General features: G+C 44.2%; 1 protein-coding gene and 1 long non-coding RNA gene across 4 annotated transcripts in view; one reads left to right on the top strand and one right to left on the bottom strand.

Annotated features, from left to right (window-relative positions):
* The window catches only part of LOC126474474 (mediator of RNA polymerase II transcription subunit 28-like), a 33830-nt gene extending 33344 nt beyond the window's left edge, over positions 1–486 (bottom strand). The window contains exon 1 of one of the 2 annotated variants that reach the window (XM_050101950.1): positions 309–486. The gene's annotated coding sequence lies outside the window, so the exon portion shown is untranslated. The remainder of the gene's footprint in view (positions 1–308) is intronic. The other variant, XM_050101957.1, reaches the window with a different exon arrangement.
* LOC126474493 (uncharacterized) lies at positions 145–26499 on the top strand. 2 transcript variants are annotated; one of them, XR_007586587.1, is made up of 4 exons: positions 145–331; positions 2868–3024; positions 22333–22533; positions 26143–26499. It is a non-coding gene; the product is annotated as an uncharacterized LOC126474493 (long non-coding RNA). The 2 variants fall into 2 exon arrangements; XR_007586586.1 differs by lacking the exon at positions 2868–3024.
* Positions 26500–27552: the final 1053 nt, after the last annotated feature.

The following is a 27552-nucleotide window of genomic DNA, read 5'->3' as shown; positions in this document are numbered from 1 at the left end:
GCGGATTTATCATGTCACCATAATCCAGATTATTCGCATTTAAACCTTCTTTCTACATTTTATTCTGTTAAAGGAAGCTTCATTCAAACAATCTGGATTGCTTTGACATTCCAAAACAACAGCTGAAGGCAGGTCTGTATAAACCATGGAGGTAATTCTTACCTCCATGGTATAAACGCTGTAGCCAACATGTGACGTCACTTACGTCAACAGCGTTGTTTACAGGTCTAGTCAGGAGGCAGCGCTGTCACGCTTTCAGCCTTTCTGATGACATCATGAAGCGATTCCTCGGGGCCCGCGAGACGCACGTGTTCTTCACAGGGCTGGAAATGTAAGACACACAATTTGCCTTGTGGACGATTAATTATGGGTGTTTATTGTTCTGTTTAATGGCCTAGTGAGTTTATTAGCAGATAGGGCGAAGCCTCAATTCTATCATATAAGCTACATGATTGTTCTGTAATGATAACGTCATAGTTTAACATAACAGTCGTGACACTCACTGCTGTTAAAGTTGTTACCGTCTGACAGCTGGTGCGACACTAGCGCTCCAAGCGGTGAGAAAGGAGAACTTCAGATCCGTCTAATGTTTGTTTTGCTTCCCTTTCCTACGTGATTTAAGAAATATTTGAATTACTTTTTTGGCTTCGAGAGTTTGTGTAAATGTCGGAAGGCATAGATGTTTCTAAAAATGATTCTAAAATAAGCGCAAGTAGGCATAAAAATAATGAATCTAGTCGCAAGTTACAATACATTCGTGAAGAAACACTTGTGACTTTGGATAGAACTGCAGCTTACCGCGTAGATATCAACGTAATATAAGTACATAGATTCACACATAAGAAACCACCCCAGCTAAGATTGTGTTACCTATCACCATCTCAAACACTGCCCTCCCTCCTTCCTTTCAGTCCTTGCCGCCCTCTACAACATAATCCTTGCCACTGGCTTCTACCCCAACCTGAGGAAAACCTCCCATATCCTGATGTTCTCCAAACGCAACAAGCCTTCTTCTGATGCCTCTTCCTATCACCCTATATGTCTCGTTGTTCAGCAAGCTCTTGGAATCCATCCTTACCTGGCACATCCACCGCCTCCTCCACCAACACCACCTCCTCTCCAACACTCAGTGTGGCTTTCGACCTTCCTTCTCTGCTGATGACCAACTCCTATGCCTCACTCATCTCATCTCCCTCCAGCTTAACTCTTGTCGCTCCACCATTTTCGTTTCCCTTGACCTCAAAAAGGCCTACGACCAAGTATGGCATCCCAGTCTCCTGTTTAAACTCCAGACCTGCGCCCTTCCTGTCAACTATGTCCGTCTTATTGCCTCCTTCCTCTCCTGCTGCCTCTCCTACGTTACCATCCACAACGTCGATTCTCACACCTTCTAACCCTCCACGGGTGTGCCCAAGGGCTCTGTCCTCTCCCCTCTCCTCAACCTCCAGTACACAGCAGATATGCCCCAACCCCCCACCCCCCTCTGGTCCACCTCCTGCAGTATGCCCATAACATCGCCTTCCTCGCCCTTGCTCCTACCCTTCAACAGTCCCAACACCTTCTTCAGAATCATCTTGATCCTTTTACCACATGGTGTAACCAATTGCTCCTTAAAATCAATCCCTCTAAGACCCAGGCAATCATTGTAGGTTGTACCTCTTGCTCCTTCTGGCTCCCTGATTTTTTTCCCCTTACCATCTGTGCCCATCCTGTCCGCCTCTCCCCCACCCTAACCTTCCTTGGACTCATCGTTGATGGTCACCTCATCTGGATCCCTCATCTCCACTCTATCTAATCTGAAGCCCACAACTGCCTCTGACACTCTAAACTCCTCTCTGGCCGGACTTGGGAGCGGAACCCCTCTACCATCCTGCACACCTACAAATCCTTAATCTGTCCCATCCTCCCCATCCTCTGTTATGCTAGTCCTGCCTGGAACCCCCCCCCCCCCCAAATTCTATAAGTCCCTCCAGATTCTCTAGTGCCATGCACTCTGCCTCGCCTTCCATATATGCCTCCTGTCCCCCACGTGGATCCTCTATGATCTGATTCCTTTCCCCAATCTGCTCCTTGTCCTCGAATATGTCCGCATCCTCTACATCTCCCACTGACTTGACCCCCTCATCCTCTGGTTGCTCGTCTCCAACCCCACCCACTGCCGTGCCTTCACTGTTGTGTCCCCCCTACCCTTCACCTCTACACCATCTCCTTTCCCAAGGTGGCTTCCATCAACTCCCCCTCCCGGATGATGCCCTCTATCCCTCCATTTATCCCTCCTATCAGCTCTGATCCTCACCTTCCCCTCCATCCCTCTGTCCTTTGTGTGAGCTCCCTCTCCCTCCCTTCCATCCTGTTTTTTCCCCACCTACCCTTTCTCTGACTCCCTTCTATCCCCTGAGTCCTTTTGCCTTATCCTCCACTGCCTTCCCCACTCCTTCTTGTGTCCGCCTTGCCGCCCTTTTTCTATGTCCTCTCCCTCCATCGGCTCACCCACTCTTTTTTCCTCTCCTCCCCCCTTTTTCACTCACTGGTCTGGGTCCTCCCACTGCCCCCATCTGCCGCTGTGTCGCCTCTATAGTGCTGTTTTAAGTGAATGTTCATTGTTGTGCGTCCCCTGTCAGTGTTGCGAACAGCCACCATACTGTTGCTAGTTGTGTTTTTTTTATCTCGTGCAAACAGAAACCAGACTGTCACCGTGTTTTTTTAATTGTGCCTGTCTACTTACCGTGTGTCTTCATCCGCATCGTCAGCACTGTGTTTTTATATTTCAACTTCCGCCTTTTTATAGTTTTTTACAATGTCACCATTTTATCATCTGTTTTTATTGTTTTTTATATTCTCATTATGTTTTTTAAACTTTTCTGTAGGGTGTAGAGCGGCCTATTATGCTGCTGCGAAATGCAATAAAGGGAAAAAAAAACACATAAGAAGCACAGACATGTACTCTACACGCAAAAGGGATTGAAGCCCCATTTGTGGTTCTGTAGACTGCTGTGTTTCAGTCACTGTCGCCTGTTGCCACAAGTAAGACCTTTATCTTTATATTATTCTAAGTGGGGCAAGCAACTGCAAAGTTTATCAGTATCAGAGAAATGCTGTACCTTCTGCATTGAAAGGTGGAACATATTGTCACTGATCCCAAATTTAATTTGTATCCCTTCCGCATACCTCTGTAATGAACACACTGATGGAAACATAAAACAGCATGCAGCTTATTTTTGTCTTTCCATCGTGCAAATGGTATGCTAATTTGGCGTAACAACAAGTCAAGGGCATCTTTTTTTAAATATCAGGGCCCTATAGTCTTCAAAATTTGTTTGTCCTTCTTCACTTGATCCTTGTGATACAGTTTCTGTGGCTGTCTCTACTTAAAATGAGAGGTAATTTCCTTGTCCCATAATAGATTTACATGAAGTCTAGCGATCTGCACATTCTGATACTCCACACACATTTTCTAGACAGATATAATTACACCTTAATTTTACCACATCATCGTCAAAGCAGGTCTGTGTTGACGATTCAGGTGAATCTGGTACTGATATATGGAGAGCTGAACTGGCTTCTTCTGTGCCACAGGAGTGTTTTAAAGCTTTAGAGAGATTGTCGTATCTTTGTAGCAGGTTCCTTTTATCGTCTGTTGAAGTGACTTATTTGCAATGTCAAACAATTTGGTTAACTGCATTCCACATTGTCTGCATTAATGAACTGGTTTTGTTCGACGTGTATAGGGCAAAACTATACATTATTATATAGGTAAAAAGGGTCATTTTTCATAAGATGTTCTCATCTGCTATTCATTATCCATTTTCTACTTCTAAAATGGAACATCAATCATCAATATACATGTAGTTTGCAAGCGAATCCTGACGATACAGTTTAATAACATGATATATACCTCTCAGAGTACTTAGGAAACCTAAAAAAGACAGATGTTATCTTCTTTTTGTTGTTTCTGCAATTTATTGCCCTACACTTTGTTCCCATTCATAAAAACCATTGTACATACCAAAATAAACACCTATTCGCTCTCGCTTTCACGATCGCGCCGAACTCAACAGTTTAATTAACTTCTCATGATTGGGATTCACAGTCATATAATAGTTCTTAAAAGACATCATAGTCGCCGTTGACTGTATAAAATATTTATTATTACTATTGCAATTTCGGCCTTATGGCCATTTTCAATTAACACTGCAAAAGTTACATAAACACAAAAATACAAAAGTGAAGCACAGGGTGTATATAAATAATAAAGCAAACATTTCATTAAGAAAGTAGTTCAATTACAAAAATTGGAGAGAAATTTACATTACTTACATTATTATCCGACATGAGTACATGTCGTCGTCAAAATGCAGCCTTTTGACTGTGAGAGTCCCACAAGATCCGATGAGTAATGCAGTAATATCCCATATGCCTGGCTAGGCATACATTTGATTAACTTCTCACGGTTGGGATTCACAGTCATAAGGTCATAAGGCCGAAATTGCAATAGTAATAATAAATATTTTATACAGTCAATGGCGACTATGATATATTTTAGGAAATATTATATGACTGTGAAATCCCAGGTAACTTTTGCAGTGTTACTTGAAAATAGTCATAAGGCCGAAATTACAATAGTAATAACAAATATTTTATACAGTCAACGGCGACTATGATGTCTTTCAACAGTTTAACTTAATGGCCGCTTGGCGCACTGCTGGCGCACTAGGCAACAAAATCGAGGCGAAGTGTCGCGACTGTTATGTTTTTTACTAGAGTGGCAATATCGTATTATACAGTATCATTGGTGTCACTGTAGCCAGTAGTTTAGAATGGTAATATGGCAGTGAGTGCAAAGGACTTGTGAACGGCTGTTTATTCAATAATAAAACACTCGTAAGAAATGGGAATAAACTGATACAACTACGTTATCTTCAGAATTTTGACGCAATGGTCAATACATGCATCGTGTTTGACTGTAATTTTTCATACAGCAGACGGAAGATAATGAAATTGTCAAGTCTCAATGCATAACTACGCATTTTTGCTGTTTGCTGTATTTAAACCTAATCAATCTCATTACAGTTTGTCTTACCCGAAATTCCTTTAGCATTTAACTTAAATAGTGTATGTCTACTTTACATGGCTTACGCAGCTTAATGATGTGCTTTTAACCAGTTTTGATCAAATTCGGCTTTTCTCCGAATTGTATGCTCGTTATGAAAGTGTTCATATAAGTAGAACGTATTATTCGTCGTTGATAACAAGCGTCTTTATTCATTTGAGTGTTCCTACAAAAACTACAGTCTGCTTTAAACGTGCATATATGTAAATCGATGTTCTTCTCGTAACACGATTCTACGTCGTATGTGTTAAACTGAACTAGTACGCAAATATTTGCTCAACTCAAGAAATTCTTTAAGCTACCTCATAAAGCTTAAAATGCCGTTTCATTTCGTATGGTGGCATTCACACAGGCCAGTACGGAACGGAAGGGGCCTCATCACCGATGTTTCTCAGGAAGAAAGTTTTGTTGTTGGCGTTGGAGTTGTTAATGGTTTGAGGAGGGGGGAAGGAACCTGTATCATCGTCTGCCAACATCGAAAGTTACGGTAATCTAATTTTGGAATGCACCTTCAGTAGTGGATTTATGATTTAGCATCTTCTTATTCATTATTTTATAATTTTGCTACGTTTTAGTGACAAATTGCAAATGTTACATAACGAAATGGATATTTTTTCCATTGAATGTTCTTCTGCATGAGAGACCAGATTTTTGGAAGCGGAAGTTGATTTAGGTTTTACAATAACTGGATGCACTGCATACGTGAAAATATAAACTGATGAAGCACTTTTCAGTAAATAAGCTTTTATTAAGTGAAGAAGTAAGCTCTCTTTGAAGCAAAAACTACAGTTGCATATGACTTTATTTGCTACACAGTGGGGAGAAAATGGATAAAGTGAACAGGCTCTATGTATTCTGTATAAATATTGTTTTCATTTCTCAGCAGTTTACCTTAAAAACAGAGCATCTGTTATGAAGTTTGCTTTGGTCATTGGTGAGTGCACTATCAACAACAAGAAGAGTATGTACATGTTAACAGTAAATATTGCAGTTAATTATTGCTAGTTTTCAGATACATAAAACCTGAGATAATACAGAGTATCAACCAGAAGGAAGTAACAAAAAAGTCGGGTAGACAAATAAAATATAAGAAAAGATAGTCCACACTTCAGTCCTTCAATGACTGCTTCGAACATTCGATTAATTGTGCTGGCACAAAGACACCCCCCCCCCCCCCCTCATCCCCTTCCTCCCGACCCACCCCAGATAGAGTGGACTTTCTGGTCTAAAGGGATATTTGTAGTATACAATTGTACCAACACTAGGCTGGGCTGGAGCTCATACAGGAGGTTGAGCACCTGATTGCAGTGGAGGCTGGTCATTGGCACCATGCTCTCAATCTCGTCCACATCGTGTGGTGTAGAAGTCAGGCAATGATTGGAAACCTGACCCAAAGCAATATCATCTTTCTAGCAGATAGAGACGTCTAACTTGTTCCAAGGACATCATTACATACACGCATCAAAAAAATTTTTCATCATGCGGGTTCTCAGAACTCCTGATGTAAATGTAAATGTCGTGTGACTATGGCCTTCCATCGGGTAGACCATTCGCTGGGTGCAAGTCTTTCGATTGCGCGTCGATGGGTCTGAAATGATGATGATTAGTACAACACAACACCCAGTCTGTGAGTGGAGAAATCTCCGAGCCAGCCGGGAATCGAACACAGGCCCTTAGGATTGACATTCTGTCATGCTGACGACTCAGCTACCGGGGGCGGACAAAACTCCTGATGGTAGACGTTGACTGTGGATATTGTATCACAGACACAGTCCTTTGACTGTTCAGAGATGTCACTAAACCCACCCAAAGACGTAAACAACCACGCATGAGCAGCGCCTATCAGATGGAGGGGGGGGGGTCTGACAGCCAATCAGTTCCAATCATTCCATCAGGAAGGAGGTTCACGGCTCATGTTGTCTGTAGCTCAACCATTCCTAGATGGTCAATACCGCGGTTCGATCGCGTCCGCGTTTTTACTTCGTCCTACGAAGGGACCTCAACAATTGAAGTGTGCAGGCATCTCGAAGTGAACCAAAGCAATGTTGTTCGGTCATGGAGGAGATACAGAGAGACAGGAACTGTCGATCACATGCCTCGCTCAGGCCGCCCAAGGGCTATGACTGCAGTGGATGACCACTATCTACGGATTATGGCTCGGAGGAACTCTGACAGCAACGCCACCATGTTGAATAATGCTTTTTGTTCAGCCAAAGGACGTCTTGTTACAATTCAAACTGTGTGAAACAGGCTGCATGATGCGCAGCTTCACTCTCAACGTCCATGGCGAGGTCCATCTTTGCAGATGGGCCCAAAAACATGCCAAATGGACCGCTCAGGATTGGCATCATGTTCTCTTCACCGATGAGTGTTGCATATGCCTTCAACCAGACACACTGTCCAGCGAGTGCAACAAGGTGGAGGTTCCCTGATGTTTTGGGGTGGCATTATGTGGGGCCAATGTACACCACTGATGGTCATAGAAGGCGCCGTAATGGCTGTATGATACCATCCTCTGACCAGTAGTGCAACCATATTGGCAGCATATTGGCGAGGCATTCATCTTCATGGACAACAATTCGCTCCCCCATCATGCACATTTTGTGAATGACTTCCTTCAGGATAATGATGTAGCTCAGCTAGAGTGGCCAGCATGCTCTCCAGACATGAACCCTATCAAACATGCCTGGGATAGATTGAAAGGTGCTGTTTATGGACGACGTGACCCACCAACCACTCTGAGGGATCTACACCTAATCGCTGTTGAGGAGTGGGACAATCTGGACCAACAGTGCCTTGATGAACTTGTGGATAGTATACCATGATGAATACAGGCATGCATGAATGCAAGAGGATGTGCTACTGGGTAATAGAGGTATCGGTGTATACAGCAATCTGGACCACCGCCTTTGAGGGTCTTGCTGTATGGTGGTACAAAATGCAGTGTTTGGGTTTCATGAGCAATAAAAACCGCGGAAATGGTGTTTATGTTGATCTCTATTCCAATTTTCTGTGCAGGTTCCGGAACTCTCGGAACCGAAGTGATGCAAAACTTTTTTTGATGTGTATATAGCATCACTAATATCTTCAAAGAGTGTTCATCCCATGATAATACAAGATCAGGGCTTATGCACAGTTTTTGTAACACTGACTGGACAGCAGTGGTTCATATTTAGGCATTGTGGTACTGCAGCACCCCTTATTTCCACTTGTTATTATCGATAACATTTAGTATAATCATTCCTTTCTTTAATTCTTTATTTATAGTTTTACAATAGGTAGTATGATCCTTAACCTTAATGTCAGTAGCTATCGTCCAGTTCATCAAAAAGATACAAAACTCTTTGCATGGGATGGTGTGCTTTGGAGTTACAGTGGCATAGTGTTTGGCTATTGTGTGCATTTGCACATAGGAAGCTGCACACGAAGCTGTGAGGGATAGAGAACACTGTTGCTCCTGCAGTGCTGACCCTGGCGTATATTTAATTCATTCTTTATGTTTTTTTATTTTACAGAAAACTTTAATCATGACCTTAAATTACCAATAAATAAGTTACATGATTGATTGTTAGTGAACTCTAACAGCTTAAGTTTTCACAGCTGTCTCTATATGAGTTTCAGTTAAGAAAAAAGGACCTTCAACACCAGGTATTCTCGTTTCTCAGCTTGGCATAAGCAGCAACAAGAAATGTATTTGTAGCTCTATTTTTGAATGGTACCAACGAAAAGGTTGGCTTTGTGGCTGTGAAGTAAAAAATCTACTGTTTTGCTTTCTGTGGTTGTACCTGGAGGTGATGTAACATGGACAAAAGATGGTTTTAGGAATATAAACAACATGAAAGAAAAGAAGTTAAAGATGCATGCAAATGATGTAGTTACACTATGACTTTTAGGAACTGTAAGTATGAAGCAGAAACTTAGGCATACAGACAAAAAGTAAAAATTTGATGGAGCGGCTCACCCAATATTTCCAGCTATGAGCTACCACTGATCTCATTGGTATCTGTATGCAGTTTAACATGAAAACACATCTGTACATCCTAGTGTTAAAAGACATCTGAGTCTGTATGTTAGAATGCTGGTGGCAGACGAAATTTAGAGATGCAATACTTGACTTGCTGCAGAAGATATGAAGACTCTCATGGATGATATCCGTTGCTTTAAAAATTCCAAAGGAAGTCTGACAAGTTCACCAAACATGAATTCTGCTGCAGAAACTCCAATTTCAGGATGTGGTACACCATGGGGCTGGGTGCTGAGAGCTGTTTGTTGTACCTAGATTTCTACACTATGTCACCATCTATGCAGATTTATGCTTGTCAGATGGACAAGTCATTGTTGAAATAATGCAAGAAATCAGTGCCAAAATTGAGTTCTGTGATATCAACTATTAGGAAAGCCGCCTATAATGATTTCTTGAAACCTATGTTCACCACCCTGGTGTGTTTACCAAACGTAAATATTCTGGTGTTGTTAGCAGTTGTTAACCAATAGTTGGCCAAAGATTTTTTTGTCCTGATATGCTGGAAGTAAACTAACATCTGATCCAGAATCAACTAGATGTGCGTGCAAAACACTTGTGACAGTGATATACAAGTGATACACATACAAGTGATGCACTGTACCCTACATACTGCACCTGGTGTGGAGGTAGCCTGTGTCAAGGATGGGAGAGGGGGCTCTGGAAAGGAGGCAGTTGGAAATGAAAGAGAGCAATAAAATTAACTTTTGATTATATTCTGACAATACAGTGTGCATTCTGGCTCATCCAGGCTGGACTGTAGGGTCGTTCTCCAGTACGAGTGATAAGGCCCCTGTACACAGGCAGATGTAGCTGCTAACCTGCCTGCCAAGTGGATCTGCCCTGACCCATCTGCCTGTGTGAATGTGATTGGTCCAGGTGTGTTGGATTGACCAGTGGACCTCTACCTGCTAGCCTCAACTGCTACCCACCAACCAACACTCCACTGGTGCAGCCAGGTAGGATCTGCCAAGCAGTCACCAGTGTCCACACAAGGTCGGACTGATTGGAGAGTGTTTTCATGGACCAATCAGGCGTGAAGAGGCATTTTCAGCGAAATAAAGTGATAGGAAGGGGATAAAAAGGTGGCTTACCTTCGAACTAGCCAGTGGGCAGTTGGGGAGGGCAGGAACAGAGGCAGATGAGCGTCTACTCCATCTGAAAGTCATGAGTAGAAAACAAGAGATCATCTGCTCTGTCTCGAAGCTGGAAACCAAGAGAGTGAGTTCAGTGTTTCTGCTTCCCAAGACATGGCCAGCAGCAGCCAAATGACTCCTCTCTTACGCCTCCCTGTTGATTAGCCTGAAGCATGTGGACTTCAGAGCATTGAACAGAGAGCTGAAAGCATATCAAGGGACAGGCCTGTTGTTCATGTAGGCACTGCAACAACTTATACTGGTTGCAGTTACATGCATGAAAATAAAATTTTAAAATGCTTAATGAAGTATCAGTAAATCGCTCCAATAATCCAAACTACCTTGGCACCCTGTACAGTAGTAACAACACAACTTGGCACTTTTCTGGGAGCAAGGAAGCTGGTGGAAGTCAGATGACTTAGCGGCGGTAGGAGTTGGTTCTACCTGTTGCCAAGCATAGCTAGAAAAAAATATAGAGTGCTGCGGCGATCTTCCATTTTACGGTGTAGCCATTGTGAGATGGGTCCCTCCCAAGGGTACACGTGAAGAAGGGGCGCAGAAAGTAATGGAAAAACAAGCTAGAAATGAAGATGGTTTAATAATTGCTCATAGCACGGCGCGCATTGTCACTAAATTTAAAGGAGAAAGTATGTGAGAGTGCAGTGGAATGAGATGCGTATTTTAGAAAAGCTACACAAAGTCATAATTTCAGTTACATGATTATTTATTTCTCCACAAACTACACACAAATGAAAACTGCTTATAAAATTGTTTAGCAGTCTGTTTATTACAGTTCTGATCCATGTTGGTAGTGTTCTTAGATTCTCCAGTCATGGTACAAAACAAAGTCTCATAAAGAAATTCAAACCAGTGACACACATTTTAATTTCCCACCTGCATAGGATGTGAGATATTCTTGACCTGAGAGAGTATTACGACTGGGCGCCATCGTATGTGGAGAGCAGAATCAAAACCCTGTGAGTCCAGAAAGTGAGGAAGTGGGGTGCACATGGTTGCTAGGCGTGGACAAGAATCAGTTAATACTTTGCCAAAATTATATAACCACATGTGGAATTCATTGTCCTGGTATCAGAGGGAAGGGCCTACAATGAAAAGCTGCCTGAGTTAAAATGGGCAGCTGTACATTCAAGCCATGCCGTTGGGTACACCACTTGTCCTTTTCGGTAAATGAGTGCCTGCAAGTTATTTGCAAAATGCGATGCAAGACCGACTCATTGTAATACGCCCATATATTGCCGCTGGAAAGCCATTGGGTTGCATCAGTTATGACTCTGGGTCCTCTTTAGAAAACACTGCACCTTCACTGAATTAGGAAACAAAATACTCATGAAGCCACTGTTACTATTGCTCAGGGCACACACACACACACACACACACACACACACACACACACACACACACACACACACACACACACACACACAAGAATGGTGCCATCTACAGCTAGGAAAAATCTGACGGAAGTGTCTGTTTTCACATGTGGTGGTGAGGGAAAAGACACTGCTGTCAGCAGTTTCCTATTATGCAGAGGCTCTTTGGAGAAAGTTCAGGTGTGGCTGGGCAGATAGAGTCATCTGCTAGGGCAGAGTGTGGGGTATGAAATTTAGAATTTTGAGGCACCACATAGTTTCCCCCTTAGTAGAGATGGATACTGGGGTGGCGATGTATGAGGGAGTCAGTCACAGATATGAATATCCGTGGGAGAGGTGCATGGAGACACTGATCTGACCGCACTTTGTATGGACAATGCTCATCATGTTGGCAGAGTTGTGCAGCATCGTGGCTTGCAGTGGGGAGAAGCAGCTGAGCCACTGCTGGTGGCTGTGACGATGGGACGGTGGCATTGGGTGGGTGGTCATGGTTGACCTTGGCAGCCACTGCATTGATGCACAGTTATGGTGGCATGGTGTGTGGCAGGATAATGCAGCTCGCTGCTTCCACTGGCCATTGTATGACTGCAGTGGCCATGGCGTATGGCTGTGACACGTGGTTGGCAGCAATGGCAGCAAATGTCTACGGCAGATGGGCAGAGTCGGGAGTCAGTCTGGGCTGCATTCTGTGTGTGGCAGCAGGCAGCAGCCAGAGCATGAGATGAACAGCTGGACCTGTACCTCAGGGAAGAAGGTGTTACATGGCGCAGTGATGGTTACAGGAGCACCACAGGCAGCGTGAGGAGCTCTGCTGTGGTGCAGTTTCACTTGATGCGGGGCAGCAGTGAGGAACTAGGCAGGTAGGGTATTGCCAACCACACACAGTGCGACTGGTATGTGTGCCTTAACGTGCATCGGAGTGCTCAGCCATCAGTGAGTGCTACTGCTGACTGCACTGTCTGCTAGATGACCTGATGGGATGCTGGTTCAGAATCAGGGGCACGTGTCGCTTCTTGGGTGTTGGGGGTCATGTTCTGAGCTGCAGAGAGAGCTGCTCAGCTGACAGAGGATTGGTACCTCTGGCTCTATCGGTCGGCAGTAGTGAAGCTTTGGCCTCAGTGTCGCATGTCATGCCTTTGGCGTTGGGTTCACTCAGGAATGACAGTGGGAGGGGTATCCAACAGGAGAAATGCGGCTACATCTGAGTTCCAGGCACTGGTGGTGTCAGGGCAGGCATTACTGTCTGGCAGTGGCGTCTGTGGTGTCGGAGGTTGGCAGGGATATCTCGACTGCCAGTGGTGCATCGGTACTGTTGATGATGAACACATAAGCTGGCTTTAGTCTGTCAATTGTCACTTCACTGCAACACAAGGTGAGGACCGAGTACTTGGGTGGTGCAGGGCCTGACAGTCAATGACACATAGTATCATGAGAGTGCACAATGCAAGGTTGCCACATTTGTGCGGTATTATGGGGATTGAAATGCATAAAGGGACTTTAGAAGAGAACAAAAGGTGTAATAGCGACTGTCTTCTCAGTATTCTCCAATGTGACCTGAATCTGTGTAAAGGCTTTTGTGCAGTCTGCATGTGGTAGGGCCTGAAACGCCATTACTGCACCTGTGTAAAAGGGTGATGCATCAACAGTCAGGAACTGTTCATTTATTCAAATGCCGATAATCACCGCAAAAGCGCCAGGTGTCATCCTTCAAGGGAGATAAATGGAGTGCAGAGGAGCATGGGCTTTTTGAAGATCTCATGATTCCAGCGGTAATGAAGACTTCAATTTCTGCCCATCCAAACTTGCTTCTGACCAGCAAGAGAGGGTGGATGTGTCACTGTACCAGCAGGCCGGGTGTGGTCCCGATATGGTACAATGTGTTGTGGCATGCCCCATGGGGGTCCCTGTAGGGGGAGGGGGGGCCGGGAGTGGAGCGGAAATTTGGAGAGGAGATCAGTGGAAGGCCTAGAGCAGGACAGCTGCTTCTTGAAGGTGAAGTGGGAGACAGGGCGAGTGGTGCATGGTGCAGAGCAATGCCATGCGCTGCTGAGCAGGCGATGTAGTGTGAGGTCGAGGAGGAGATTGAAGTTGGAAAGGAAATCCACACTGAGAATCAGGTCGATGATGTTGGTCACAATGAAATTCCAGAGAAACTCTTCACTGAGGTTAAGGTCAACATGGCGGGTGGGGTGGGGGGGTATAGGAGGTGATGACAGAACTGTTTGTGGCAGCTGGCCAAAGTGGCCGTGCAGTTCTAGGCGCTGCATTCTGGAACCGCAAGACCGCTACGGTCGCAGGTTCGAATCCTGCCTCGGGCATGGATGTGTGTGATGTCCTTAGGTTAGTTAGGTTTAACTAGTTCTAAGTTCTAGGGGACTAATGACCTCAGATGTTGAGTCTCATAGTGCTCAGAGCCATTTGAACCATTTGAACCCGTTTGTGGCAATGAGCAGGAACAAGGGTAGGAGTTAGCTTGGGAAGATGGACGAGTCCAAACCAGTGTCAATGAGATAGGACATGGACAGTGTGGAGGATTGGTGGTATGATAGGAACAAATGGTTCAAATGGCTCTGAGCACTACGGGACTCAACATCTTAGGTCATAAGTCCCCTAGAACTTAGAACTACTTAAACCTAACTAACCTAAGGACATCACACACACCCATGCCCAAGGCAGGATTCGAACCTGCGACCGTAGCAGTCCCGCGGTTCCGGACTGCAGCGCCAGAACCGCTAGACCACTGCGGCCGGCTGATAGGAACAGATACTGTGAAATTGCAGAGCAACTGGGTGCACGTACCACCAGTCGCTGACCGTGTTTGGGCGCTATGAACACAGCGGACGGCAGTTCCCTGCATCACTGCCAAAGCACTTGTGGTACTAGCACACAGGATCAGTGTCATGGGATTCCTTCTGCTGGCCGAAGCAGTGGACGAAGGCATGGAGACTGTCATGCATATGCGGCCATGGGTGCTGGCAGTCGCATGAGCAACATGGGTAGTCGCCTTGGGCTGTGAAGGGGGGCAGTTAAGTTGGACATCTCACTGTTCAAGCGTGTCATGACCTGTGCTAAATCGGATTGTATGTCCTCAAGTGCAGATGGTGGTATCTTCTCTGACTGTATTTTGGAATGGCTGGGAGACTTGTTGACATGGTGGTGGGTGGTCAGAGTGAGGGGAGGCAGGTAAGGAGAATGGGAAGCGGCTTCTGCCGGCGAGAGGTCGAGGCATTTGAACACCTGACCTGCTATCACAGCGGCCACATCTATGTCTGTATGATCCTGCATGGCAAGTGCGGTACAAAGAATGGTTCAAATGGCTCTGAGCACTATGGGATTTAACATCTATGGTCATCAGTCCCCTAGAACTTAGAACTACTTAAACCTAACTAACCTAAGGACATCACACAACACCCAGTCATCACGAGGCAGAGAAAATCCCTGATTCCCGCCGGGAATCGAACCCGGGAACCAGGGCGCGGGAAGCGAGAACGCTACCGCACGTGTGCGGTACAGATGGCTGCAGGCAAGTAAGAACTGTAGTTGTGGAGGAGTAGTTTGTCTGACAAGACATAGGATTTGGCTAAGGTGCAGAGGTGCTGCAGGATCTGGCTGGGTCTCATGCCGGAACATTATCCAAAGAAGAGCGCTGCGTTTCTGATAATTCAAAGCACGTGATAGGTGCTTTTTCAGTTTATCGTAGCTTCTGGATAGTGGGGAATTGGTGATAATGTCATGAGCTTCCTAGCTGAGCTATGTTAAGCGTGAATTTCGTTGTGTCGAATGTGATTTCAGACCCAGCAAAGATTGCCCCAGCAGAGACAAACTGCAGGTGCAGATCACGGGCACTGAATACAGGGAGGTGGATGGAAGTTCTGCTCAGTTGACCTGTCGTCGCCGAGGCCTGTGGAAGGGGCGCAGCTGCGCTCGTGAGTTGGTCAAACTGTGTGAGGAACTTATTAAAACAGGCTGCCTGTGATTGTGGTGGGAAGGACTGTGATTAGAGGAAATGCTTTCTGCCGTGGACGAGGTTCCGGATGTTTGATCTGTGGGACCGTCCCCTAACGTGTGCTGCATCTCAGTAACAAGTGTGGCTGGACAGATGGGAAAAGGGGAAGACAAGAAGCTGCATGGAAAATACAAGAATCGGTGTCACCAGTGTGGCTACGTGTGCTGTGCTGCCAGTGCTCACTGAACGGCGCGCATTGCCACCGAATTTAAAGCGAAAAGTAGGCGGGAGAGAAGTAGCCTATTTTAGAAAAGCACACGAGGTTAGATTTTCACCCATATGATTATTTATTTATCCATAAACTACACAATAATGAAAACTACTTATAAAATTGTTTAGCGGTCTGTTTATTACAGTTCAGATCTATGTTGGTAGTGTTGTTACTTTCTCTAGTCTTGGTACTAAATAAAGTTCCATACAAAAATTCAAAGCACTGACGCACGTTCTAACTTCCGACCTATGTGAGACGTGAGAAACACAGTCTATATTTGGGAGAGTATTACGGCCAGGTGCCAACGTATGGAGAGAGTGAAATCAGAACCCTGTGAGTCCGGAAAGAGAAGATACGTTGTTGCTAAGCGTGGGCGAGAATCAGTTAATACTTTGCAAAAATTATATCGCCACATGAGGGATTTATCGTCCCGTTATCGGTGGAAGGGACCTACAACGACAAGCTGTGTGAGTTAAAATAGGCAGCTGTACATTCGAGCTATGCCGCCGAGTACGTTACGGGTCCTGTTTGGTAAACGAGACGCCTGCAAGTTACTTGCAAAATGCGATGTAAGGTCGACTCACTCAACTATGTCCATGTACTGTCATCGGGAAGCCACTGGCCTGCAGCAATTAAGTGTTTGTACAGCGTCCGGGTCCTCAATAGCAAACGCTGCACACGCACTGAATTAGGAAACGAAACATTCGCGAAGCCGTTTTACTATTGCTCAGTGCTCTCTCTCTCTCTCTCTCTCTCTCTCTCTCTCTCTCTCTCACACACACACACACACACACACACACACACACACACACTCGAGAATGGTGTCGTCTCCAGCTAGGGAAAGTCCGGCGGAACGTCTGTTCAGACGAATTGAAACTTAGTTATTACAACACTAAATAATGCCACGAAAAGTTAAGTACATTACGAGACAAAAATAGGGACAAATAGATAGTTTCAAGGAAGTACATAACATTGAACATCCGTTTTTAAATGTGAACTGGCAATGAAATGTATGTGCTCAGTAACTTAAATTCCTGTCGTACTTAAATTTGTTTTTTCTCGTTCTTGTATGAGCCAAAAGGACTATATTTTTTTAAAAAATCGGTATATAGTGCTTTTTCATATTCTACCTAACTTACACATCTACAGCTTCATTTATACTCTACATTGCCAACGATATTAAATAAGAATAATTTTACTACAGGTAAGAAATATTTTACATAAAAGTGTACAATTCATTTAGTGCCTCAGCAGAGTTGCCATTGCTATGCCCTTTCATTCCAGAACGTTCACTTACCCTGTTGCTACTTATCAGTGTTACCTGATAACATTAATACAATTATTTAAATTGTTCTCCACCGAGAATGTTCATTCCAAGGACTATTTACTTCCTACGCCATGATTCCTAGGTCTGTACACTTCTCACTAAAGGAACGCATAAGTCATCATTGCAGTTTATCCTAGTTTGTACACCTACTTAATGCTCATCCTTTCCCTTTTTAATCTTGATAAGGCCTCACATTATTAGAAAACTGTCTAACACACATCTTACTAACAAAACCATTACTTTGCAAACAAAAAATAAACTTACGATCAACATTACTTCAAAGATTACAGACTAAATAGAAACATGAAGAGAGTAGAACATGGAAAGGAAGAACTGCCTACTCAACTCGAGTGCGCACAATTACCCAACTGCGAAGTTCCCAAAACAATGATGGCCCCTACTCCATTCTAATTAATGTACCTCTTCAAGTCCAATACATTCCTTAACTCAAAAGGCTTCTTTGAGTACAAAAATTCTAATTGGTGTGGATTCAGATGAGGAGAACTTTCCACTAAAATTATCCATGGTAAACCAGTGGAAATTTTTTACTTTCTCGATCTTTCCTCTGTTTTTACCAACACCAAATCTCCTGGCTTAAAACGAGTAGACTTTACTCTCTCGTCATGTCAGTTCGTCCACTCTTTGTCCTTCTTTTGCATTCTTTCTTTGGCCATCTTCTCGATTTTTTCCGTTATGAACTCCTGTTCCAAGGGGAAACTTATTCCTCGACCACCAGGGTAGTCAGTTTGATGCCAAACATCAATTCAATGGAGCACATGCTGTTGCCTCGTGTTAAAGGTTGATGATTGTCTTCTGAAATGATAAAATAAAACTCGCCCACGTAGTATTCCTTCTATTACAGAAGGTTCAGTCCTGTTCAGTTCAACTTGCTCACTGAGATTAGCTTGTGGAAAATAAAAGGAAATTTTAATACACCTAAAGCTTTTCTCTCTAACACTTCTCCAAACTTCTTAGCTACGACCGGTGGGTCATTATGCAAAAGTAGCCACTGAGGTTTCCTTATCTGAACGAAATAATCTTTTTCAAACTTATCTACCAGAACCCCCGATATTGGCCTGTGTGGGATAAAACCTGATATATTTTGGAAAAATATCAAACACAAGTAAAATATAAGTACACTGACCTCTGGAACATGAGCAGTAGCCCAGCGGACCTACTGCTATTAGCTCTCTAGGTTTCGCTGAGTAAGTACTGAAGTAGCTTTCACCTTCTGGCTTAGATCGCATGCCATGACCTGCTTCTGTACTCAACTGTATACATTTTTAAGTAGTCCCGCCTCTTGCAACTTCGCAATACGTTTTCTCTCTATAATGCCTGTAACTGTCATGCATTAAATCATATAGTATATCTACATGGTGATCTGGGAAGCAGTGCTTTCAACCCTCCACACTGGCTTTTCCTCTGTGAAAGAGAGTGCCTCAGTGCAATTTATACACTACGCAAAAGAATTAAGGGGTCACTTTTTTGAAACACAGTCATTTTCCCCCATTTTCCCCGAGGTGTAGCGGCGTGTCTGGGGTTTGTCTGTGCGGGCTGCATATTAAAATTCACCTACTTCAGAACGGCGTCTGCTCGATGTCCCTTCACTCAGCAATGTAGATACTTACAAAATGATGTAAAAGCAGCGTTGATAAAAGCACCATCTAATATCTACAACTCTAGTAATGAAATAAAGTTCTGTAGAAAAACTGTCATTAAAATTTTATAGAGCAGTAAGAAAATGGATTGGCTTCTGGAAAATAATGTCCAAAATTTCCACACAAAAATGTCTATTTTGTCCTTATAGCCAAAGAAACGGTACTATTCAGTCCACATTTAAACTATTGGCTATTACCTTCCCATTCGTGATTCATACATACATTTCACACGCACAGCAGCCAGAAATCTGTCCAAACCTGACCCGATTTAAACCACGTTTTCACAGTCATTAATTCCACCACTAACATGAGTTATTACCTTAGGTCCTTCTTGTGGATTTCTAAAAAAAGAAACTGCTCGCCAAAAATGCTCAGTGGTTGAATACTGAAACATGCCACGCGGATACTATGAAGGTTTCACACTCGAATATCATTCCAACAAAACAATTCCAAGACTTCCAAACTTCACAAAACTGTCAGTAACTACATCAGCGTTAGTTACGACACGTATCAAACGCAAGGAACTCAATATTCCTTCATTTCACACATAATGAGAAACATCGCATTTAACATGTCCTTCCGCGACCGAAGCTGGCGAGCGACTTCCCTTCTTGTCGTCTCACTCCCAGTATAACTATCAGGTAACGAGCGGGAAGCGTCTCAATTCTGACTGGCTGATCATACTAGCTACCAATCACAATGCTCGCTCATGATCATGCTTGCGCCACAGCTGGCCTGCAGCAATCCTTATACATAGACCCATTTGCGTCAATCTGACATGCGAATATTAAAGTAATTTTTAATGAACGAAAATGAAATGGGAATCATTCTGAAAATATTCTTTAGATGCAGATTTTACTCCAGCCGAGTTTCTGGCTGCTCTGTTACAATAGCAATCACACCTAGCCATACGTCATACGCAAGGTGGGTAAATTCCCTAGGATCATTTTCCCACGACAGGCTTGTGTAACTCTCGCTGTTTGAAGCATCGCCGAGCCAAGGTCGACGTCACAGGGCGCAATGATTTTGCACCATTGGCCTAATGGCCTAAATTCACACTTTTGATGCGCATTGTTGGTAAATCACGAGATTTAAAAAAGTGATTCTTTAATTCTTTTGCGTTTTTGCGAACCAAAGATTTGCTTAACAGGCTTCAGTCTCTCGTCGCTATTCTGTTCTCTACGCATCCCACTGCAGATCCAATGACTTCATGTAAAACACCTGCAGGCCATCGTATGTTGGAAACAGCCCTTCTGACTGTCCTCAGGATTTGATTCAGGTATGGATTACCAAATATTTATGAGGAGGATAAGAATCTCCTACAGAAACCAAACAACCCGAAAATCGCACGCAGCTACTTTTTATACTTGAGACTAGAGAGCCCCTGTATAGCCCTTAACTTACTGCCTTCCAGGACTATACTCTGCACACTAATGAACCGTCCCAAGAATTAAATCTCACTCCTGATCAACGTGGTCTTACTCTGCTTTAGTTTCATGTCACATTTCTGCACAGCCACTGAAATCTGCTCCAACAATTCACAGTGTTCTTACCAAGTGGGCACGGCCAGCAGTCTGTCATCGACATACACCATCCATTTATTTATTACTTCTGTTCCCAGTATCTGATGCACTGCCCTCAGGAATGCACATATGGGTGCATTCAACCTAAAAATTATTGCGCAGGACTGATAGCACAGCCCTCCTTTCAAGGACGCAGTACACTTTCTCGATTCGGTTCTAGTCGCAGGTTTCGGTGTCCATAGGTGACATCTGGTGACGATAGGAATTTTGCTCTGTGAAACTTGTGTAGAAATAAAAAAAAAAATCGTGTCAGTCACTTCCTCTCTCCACAGTCTAGTTAAGCGAGAAACAGACTACAATACTGACTCATTTTAGTACGACAAAATGTTGATACACTAGCTTTAAGCCCACTCAGTGATTCCCCAGTCTACCTATTTGTTTCCTTCTGTGCAAAAGGGACTGGTTACATTTTTGCATTGTTATCTGGCTTGATTGGAAAACTATTTTCAAATGTTTTGACTACTTTGGGTGAGGCCAAATGTACTTTTTCTATTTGCAGGGGCTCTTCCCCTAAAGTTGCTAAATTGCTCCTGTTCATCAACCAAGTTCTCTTAGCCCTAAGCTATTAAAATGACTCACTATTGTTCTTCTTCAAATTTTTCCATGTAACTTCCGTCGTAGGCTACGTAAATTCTGTAAAAAGCTGCCATTGCAAAGGCGTTTCACCTACATTAACGTAAGCTGAAATGCTTCAAAATCAAGTTGACAGGCATAATAATTGAGGAAATCAGCAACCGCTATTACGTCAATACTGAGGTGCAGAATAGTTAAGAATTGGTCTTCAGTCTCAACTTTATTTGATTACAAAGACAGTAGCACCACACGCCTAATAACTTTGGACAGTTTATCAGTCACTCCAAAAATTTTCACACCTGACACATGCATTATAACTGTGACAGCGTAAAGTCAAGCCGTGGCACGCCAGTCGGGAACGACAAGGAAGAGAAGGCTGTGAGAAGACGTCAGCCAACTGCGCGCTGATCGGACCTTTTTCCAGGACGACAACGCGACAGCAGCGGCCCCTCTGTGAAGAGGACGCAAGCGGCGCTATCGACTGGTGACAGCCCCAGTTAAATAGCAGCTTCAGTACTAGTGACTTGGTTAGCAGCGTCAACGCTACATCACTTCGCTTGTACTCTCTATGTAGCACAGACTTGAGATGACTGTACTGTAGAAGACTGTTTATTTTTTATGTCGCCCTTTGCTTGTGACACATCTGTGTAATTGACAAAGTTAAGTATTGTAATATTTTCTTATTGTTTTAAAACTCATTAATACGACTATTTGATTGTTTGTCTAGCGAACCGAATATGCAGGCTTCCTAGGCACCATATATTTGGCGTCGAGGTGTAAGAAGAACCCAGAGCCTGGCTGCTACAGTTTTGTTTAGTCGTGGACTTTGGTGTTTTGCTGGCGCCTTAATTCTACCCTGTCTTTTCTCTGAAGAGGTGTGTTTACACGTCTCCTATAGTGTTTTTCTATTTAGTGTTTTCAGGTGGGCGTTGCAGAAATTTTCTACGCTTGTGTGCTTATTTTTATTGCTTGCATTGTCTATTTATTGCATTTTCCTGTTGCGAAATGAGCAACCCACCTCCCCATTGCCGGCCGGGGTGGCCGAGCGGTTCTAGGCACTACAGTCTGGAACCGCGCGACCGCTACGGTCGCAGGTTCGAATCCTGCCTCGGGCATGGGTGTGTGTGATGTCCTTAGGTTAGTTAGGTTTAAGTAGTTATAAGTTCTAGGGGACTGATGACCTTAGAAGTTAAGTCCGAAAGTGCTCAGAGCCATTTGAACCTTTTTTGAACCTCCCCTCCCCCCCCCCCTCCTCCCCTGCTCGGGAGCCACAGCTGAAAGCGATAGATGTGATGCAGCTCACACAGATGTTTCAGTTTCAGACACGGCAGACTGCACACTACTACTAAACACGGTACTGCAGCTCCTGGCGAACCAAGCCACCAATGAAGCGCCACAAGCATCAACTTTAGGTCCGAGTGTCATACTGCCTTTTCGCCAGTTTAATGAAGTAGAAGAGGAATGGCCCGAGTGGTTGCAACAGTATGATGCCCACGTAATTGCTGACAACGTGTCAGGTACTGTGAAACTACGTTACTTTTTGTCAACGGTAGGAAGTGCAGTCTTTCGCCTAATCCAGAAATTGCTCCCTAACGCCACTCTGAGTGAACTTTCCTATGATCGGGTTGTAGATTCTCTAGCTAACTATTATGACTAACAAGTGAATGTGTTGGCAGCTAGGTACCAATTATTTTGTTGCAAGAAAAGGTCAGACCAAACTTATCGCGAGTGGGTAACAAATTTGCAGCGTATGACGAGGAAGTGCAAATTTAGATGTGCTTGTGGTGCTTTATTTTCTGATGAAATGTTGTGTATTGCAATCGTGTACAATTTAACTGATGTCAAACTTAGAGAACAGATTCTGAAACAGTCAGGTCTATTCGTTTCAGCATGTACTGCAAATTCTAGACCAGTGTGATTCAGGTGCCGTAGTGGCCAATAAATCTGAGCAACCACCAGTTTGTCAGGTCGAGTCGTGCCTTGCTCGTGACTGGCCCGGTAGGCAGCAACTGCACACGCGTTCCAAGCCACATAAACAGTTCTCTAAACAGGCGAAAAGAATTAAGTCATGCCCTCAGTGCTATTCACGGCACAAACGCCAAGATTGCCTGTCCAGATAAACACAGTGTTACGCTTGTGGCAATAAAGGTCACGCTCAATCCATATGTTTGCAACGAAACAAACATAAGAATTCAGTTCACTTACAAAAATCTCGTCACAAGGCCCATGTAATCAGTACAGTGTATTCAAAGCCTTGTGCAGGCATTAGCAAAACTAACAAGCAACCAGTTTCTTCAGTGCTGCGCCAGTCCAACAAACTTTTTGTTTATTTGCATATTAGTGGAAATTTCAGTTGTGTACGAGTGCCTCTGTTACATTGCTGAATCATTACAGATATGAATTTTTAGGCTCCCCACGCCTGTCTCAGACCAGCACACACCTGATGGCTTGTAATGGACAAGACATTCCCGTTCTCGGAAAATGTACTTTGCCTGCCAAGTATTACTCGCATACACGAATTATGAATTTCACTGTGCTATAATCGCGCGATTGTGAGAACATATTTTGTCTTAATTCGTTTGATTTGTTTGGCTTAAACATTTAGGAAGATGTGTTGTTACTGAGTGCATTCTCTGAAGGTTTAGGCAAGGCCAACAATTTTGTTGCACATATTACTATGAAAGAAAATGCTCAGCTGAAATTTTGCTGGGCCAGAACTGTTCCCATTGCGTTGCGGGACAAAGTGGCTGCTGAACTTAAAGAATTGCAAGATGGCGGAACTATTGCGCCCATACGAGCTAGTCAGTGGGCAAGTCCACTGGTTTTGCTCCCCAAACCTTCAGGTCGCATTCGCCTCTGTGTTGACTGTAAGTCTACAGTCAACCCACAAACTGCGATTGATATGTGCCCATTGCAACACCCAGAGGATCTCGTAGATAGATTAAGTGCTGGTCGCTACTTTTCAAAAACTGATTTGCTCGGCGCATATCTTCTAATACCACTATATCAAGAATCTCAAACCGTGTATGTTATGAACACTCATTTGGGCTTGTTTAAATATTTCCGTTTGCCTTTTGGCAGTGCTTCCGCATCCGCCTTTTTCCAACGGTATTTGGAACAGCTGACTGCTCAAACACCAAACTGTTGAAACTATTTGGACGGTATTGTCATAGCAGATCGTACACCTCAAGAACACATTGCAAATTTGCCTTCTTTATTTCATGTATTATCCGATTTTTTTTTAAAACCTGAGTTGCAGTATCCTGGTCATGTCATAAAAAGTCAAGGTGTACATCCTCTTCAGTCACATTTGTTAGCCGTACGTGACCTGCCAGTTCCTTGCAGTATCACAGAATTGCAGTCAGTCTTAGGAAAAATGATCTATTATATTCAGTTCATACCGAATTGTGCACAAATCGCAGCTCCACTGTATCGCTTGCGTGTCAAGAACGTCCCCTTTGTTTGGACAGATGAGCACCAAGAAGCTTTTTAAAAACTTAATGATGCATTGTTCAGTGATCGATGCTTGGTTCACTTTAATCCTAACAAATCAGCTGTGTTAAAAGTTGACGCTTCCTCTTACGGAATCGGTGCAGTGCTTGCGCACACATTTGCTGATTAAGACAGGTCTATTGCTTTCGCATCAAAAGTGTTGTCTAGAGCTCAGTGTAACTATTCACAAATAGAGAAAGAGGCATTGGCTATGGTGTATGGTGTCACCAAATTCCACCACTATTTGTATGACAGGAAATTATACTTACGTTATTAACGGATCACAAGCCATTGCAGTCCTTATTTCATCTGATGAAGCCGCTTCCTGTACGAACTGCCCCAAAATTTCAAAGATGGCTTTGTTGTTGTCTCAATACCAGTACGGGATTGTGTACTGTCAGACAACTCAACATGGTAACGGCGACGCACTTTCACGTCTTCCAATTGGCCCTAATACAGACTTTGACGCTTCTGCGGCATATTGTTGTCACGTCAATGCTCAGGATTCTGAATTGCTTCAATCCTTTCCTCTGAACTATAGGGAAATTGCGCAGGCCACGGAAGCTGATGCAGATTTGAACATTTTGCTAAAATACATTCGCACATCTTGGCCTCACTCACTGCATGACATAAGGAACTCTGTACTGCGCCGATACTTTGCACGTCGGTATAGCCTCGCTATACAGTAAGGTGTGATTCTTGTTCAAAATTCCAGTGGATAGTCTCCTGTTTGATCCACAAAGCTTTGCAAAAAGAAGTGTTGCAGTTACTTCACCAAAGACATTGTGGGTTGTTCGTACGAAATAGTTAACGCGTTGGCACTGTACTTGGCAAGGTATGGACACCCTAATGGAACAGGCGAAGTCACAGTGTCACGCATGTACGGAAAATCAGTCCGCTCCGCCACAAAAGTTCTCTGCTTGGCCTAAGTCGCAGTCGCCATGGCAACGTGTGCACATAGACTTCGCGGAACCTTTTTGGAACACTCGTTGGCTGATTGTGGTTGACTCATATAGCAAGTTTCCTTTTGCTGTGCCTATGAACTCGACAACGTCACGTAGCACAATTAAGCCGTTGTCCTCTATTTTTTGCTCCGAAGGTTTGCCTGAAGTCATAGTCTCGGGCAACAGCCGTCAGTTCACGTCAAATGAATTTGAAACATTCTGTGAACGCAATGGTATTAGCATCTAACTGATGCACTGTTCCATCCCCAATTAAACGCCGAAGCGGAACATTTTGTCAGAACCTTCAAGCAACAATGGCCAAACTTCACACCGCGCACATCAAGGATCAAGCAGTGCAACTGTTTCTCGCCTCCTATCCTTCACATCCACGAGATGGACCATCGTCGGCGGAATTGCTTCACGGCCGCCGCCCTCGGACACTGCTCTACCTGCTCCAACCTCCTCAGCATCCGATGCTGAAGGAAGACTGCAAGTATCGCTTTGCGTTGCATGATATTAAGTTTTTCAGGGTTTTTAGCGGCAGCAGACGGTGCACGGAAAGCGAGATCCTTTGTCGACTTGGCGCATACATGTCTCTCATTTCAGGCCCAGATGGATAGCAGCCCCGACATCACAATCAAATTCGCCACTGTCATGTGTACGGTGATCCTTCTTCATCTCTTCCCCCAGATTCATGGATCCCGAGAACAGCGTGGCCACAACAGGTGTCTGAGGGTGTCATGACGACATCGCGGGACGACCCCATGGAGACGGAGCCTTTGCCTCCTCCACGTCCTCTAGTCTTACCGATGGAGCTAGAGCCGCCCACTCAGCAGCAGCTGACGCCTTCTACTTGTTGTTGTGGACCTCTGGAGGTGGACGCGTACCCTTCTGGGCGTTTTCCGGGGGTCGTTTCCACCAGAGTGAAGGCCGGACGACGGGGTACGACAGGGAGCGTGACGACCCCTGCAGCCACAGCTTCCGGTACCTCAGAGCATCTACGCTCCTGTCTCCCCCGCTGTAGTCGTGCTCCCTATACGACGACGGTCCGTCGCTTTGTGGGGGAGGGTGAGGGGGGGGGATGTTACGGCGTAAAGTCAAGCGCCGGCACACTAGTCGGGAACGACAAGGAAGAGAAGGCTGTGAGAAGAAGTCCGTCAATTGCACGCCGATCGGACCTCCTTCTAGGACGACAACGCGACAACAGCAGCCCCTATGTGAAGATATGAAGAAGATATAAGCACTATGACCGACTGGTGACGGCCCCAGTTCAATAGCAACTTCAAGACTCTTGGCTTGGATAGCAGCTTCAACGCTAGATCACTTCGCTTGTACTCTCTATGTAGCACAAACTTGAGATTGTCTATACTGAAGAAAATTGCTTGTTTTTTATGTCGCCCTTTGCTTGCGACACATCTGTGTAATTGACAAAGTTAAGTATTGTAATATTTTCTTATTGTAGTAAAACTCGTTGATACGACTATTTGATTGTTTGTCTAGTGAATCGAGTATGCAGGCTTCCTAGACACCACAACCATTCCTTCTTTACTTGTAAAATCGTCAAAATAATTTTGCACCACAGTAGAGCTCTCCAAACCATGATCTATTAAGAGGATTACACACCCACATGTAACGGCACCTGTGCGAAATATTCTGACACGCAGGACTTTATACACTAAATGCAAGGATACTGAAATAATGTTTGGCACTGTTCACATAGGATTCTCCACTACTACTGCTTTTATCAAGTTAGTCGTGATCCTAAGATCGTCTTTAGTTATCTACAACAGTTCTGTGGGTATGTGCAGCAAGATACTGAGCATGGGCCTACTTGCCAGTGCAGTGGAGAGTAAAAATGAAGTGGAGTGGCGAAAGCTGCAATTATTTGAGCTAACCACATCTAATCTGTAATTATGATCACCATTCAAAAAAGAACGTTTGTGCACCAATCGAAGTAACTTCCTACACGATTGTTCATTGTTTCACTTTGCAACATCAAATAAACCACCAATTCAGCTTAGTGCGCCAGTGAGGCTGGACTGCCTGCAGCGACATGATGTGTTGTCGACCAACTCCTATCATGATTTGCCTCTAGCTAGG

This window comes from Schistocerca serialis, chromosome 1 (genome assembly GCF_023864345.2).
Source record: "Schistocerca serialis cubense isolate TAMUIC-IGC-003099 chromosome 1, iqSchSeri2.2, whole genome shotgun sequence".
Taxonomy (NCBI): Eukaryota; Metazoa; Arthropoda; class Insecta; order Orthoptera; family Acrididae; genus Schistocerca; species Schistocerca serialis.
The sequence above is the reverse complement of the archived record's forward strand: the minus strand, read 5'-3'. Positions and strand labels throughout refer to the sequence as shown.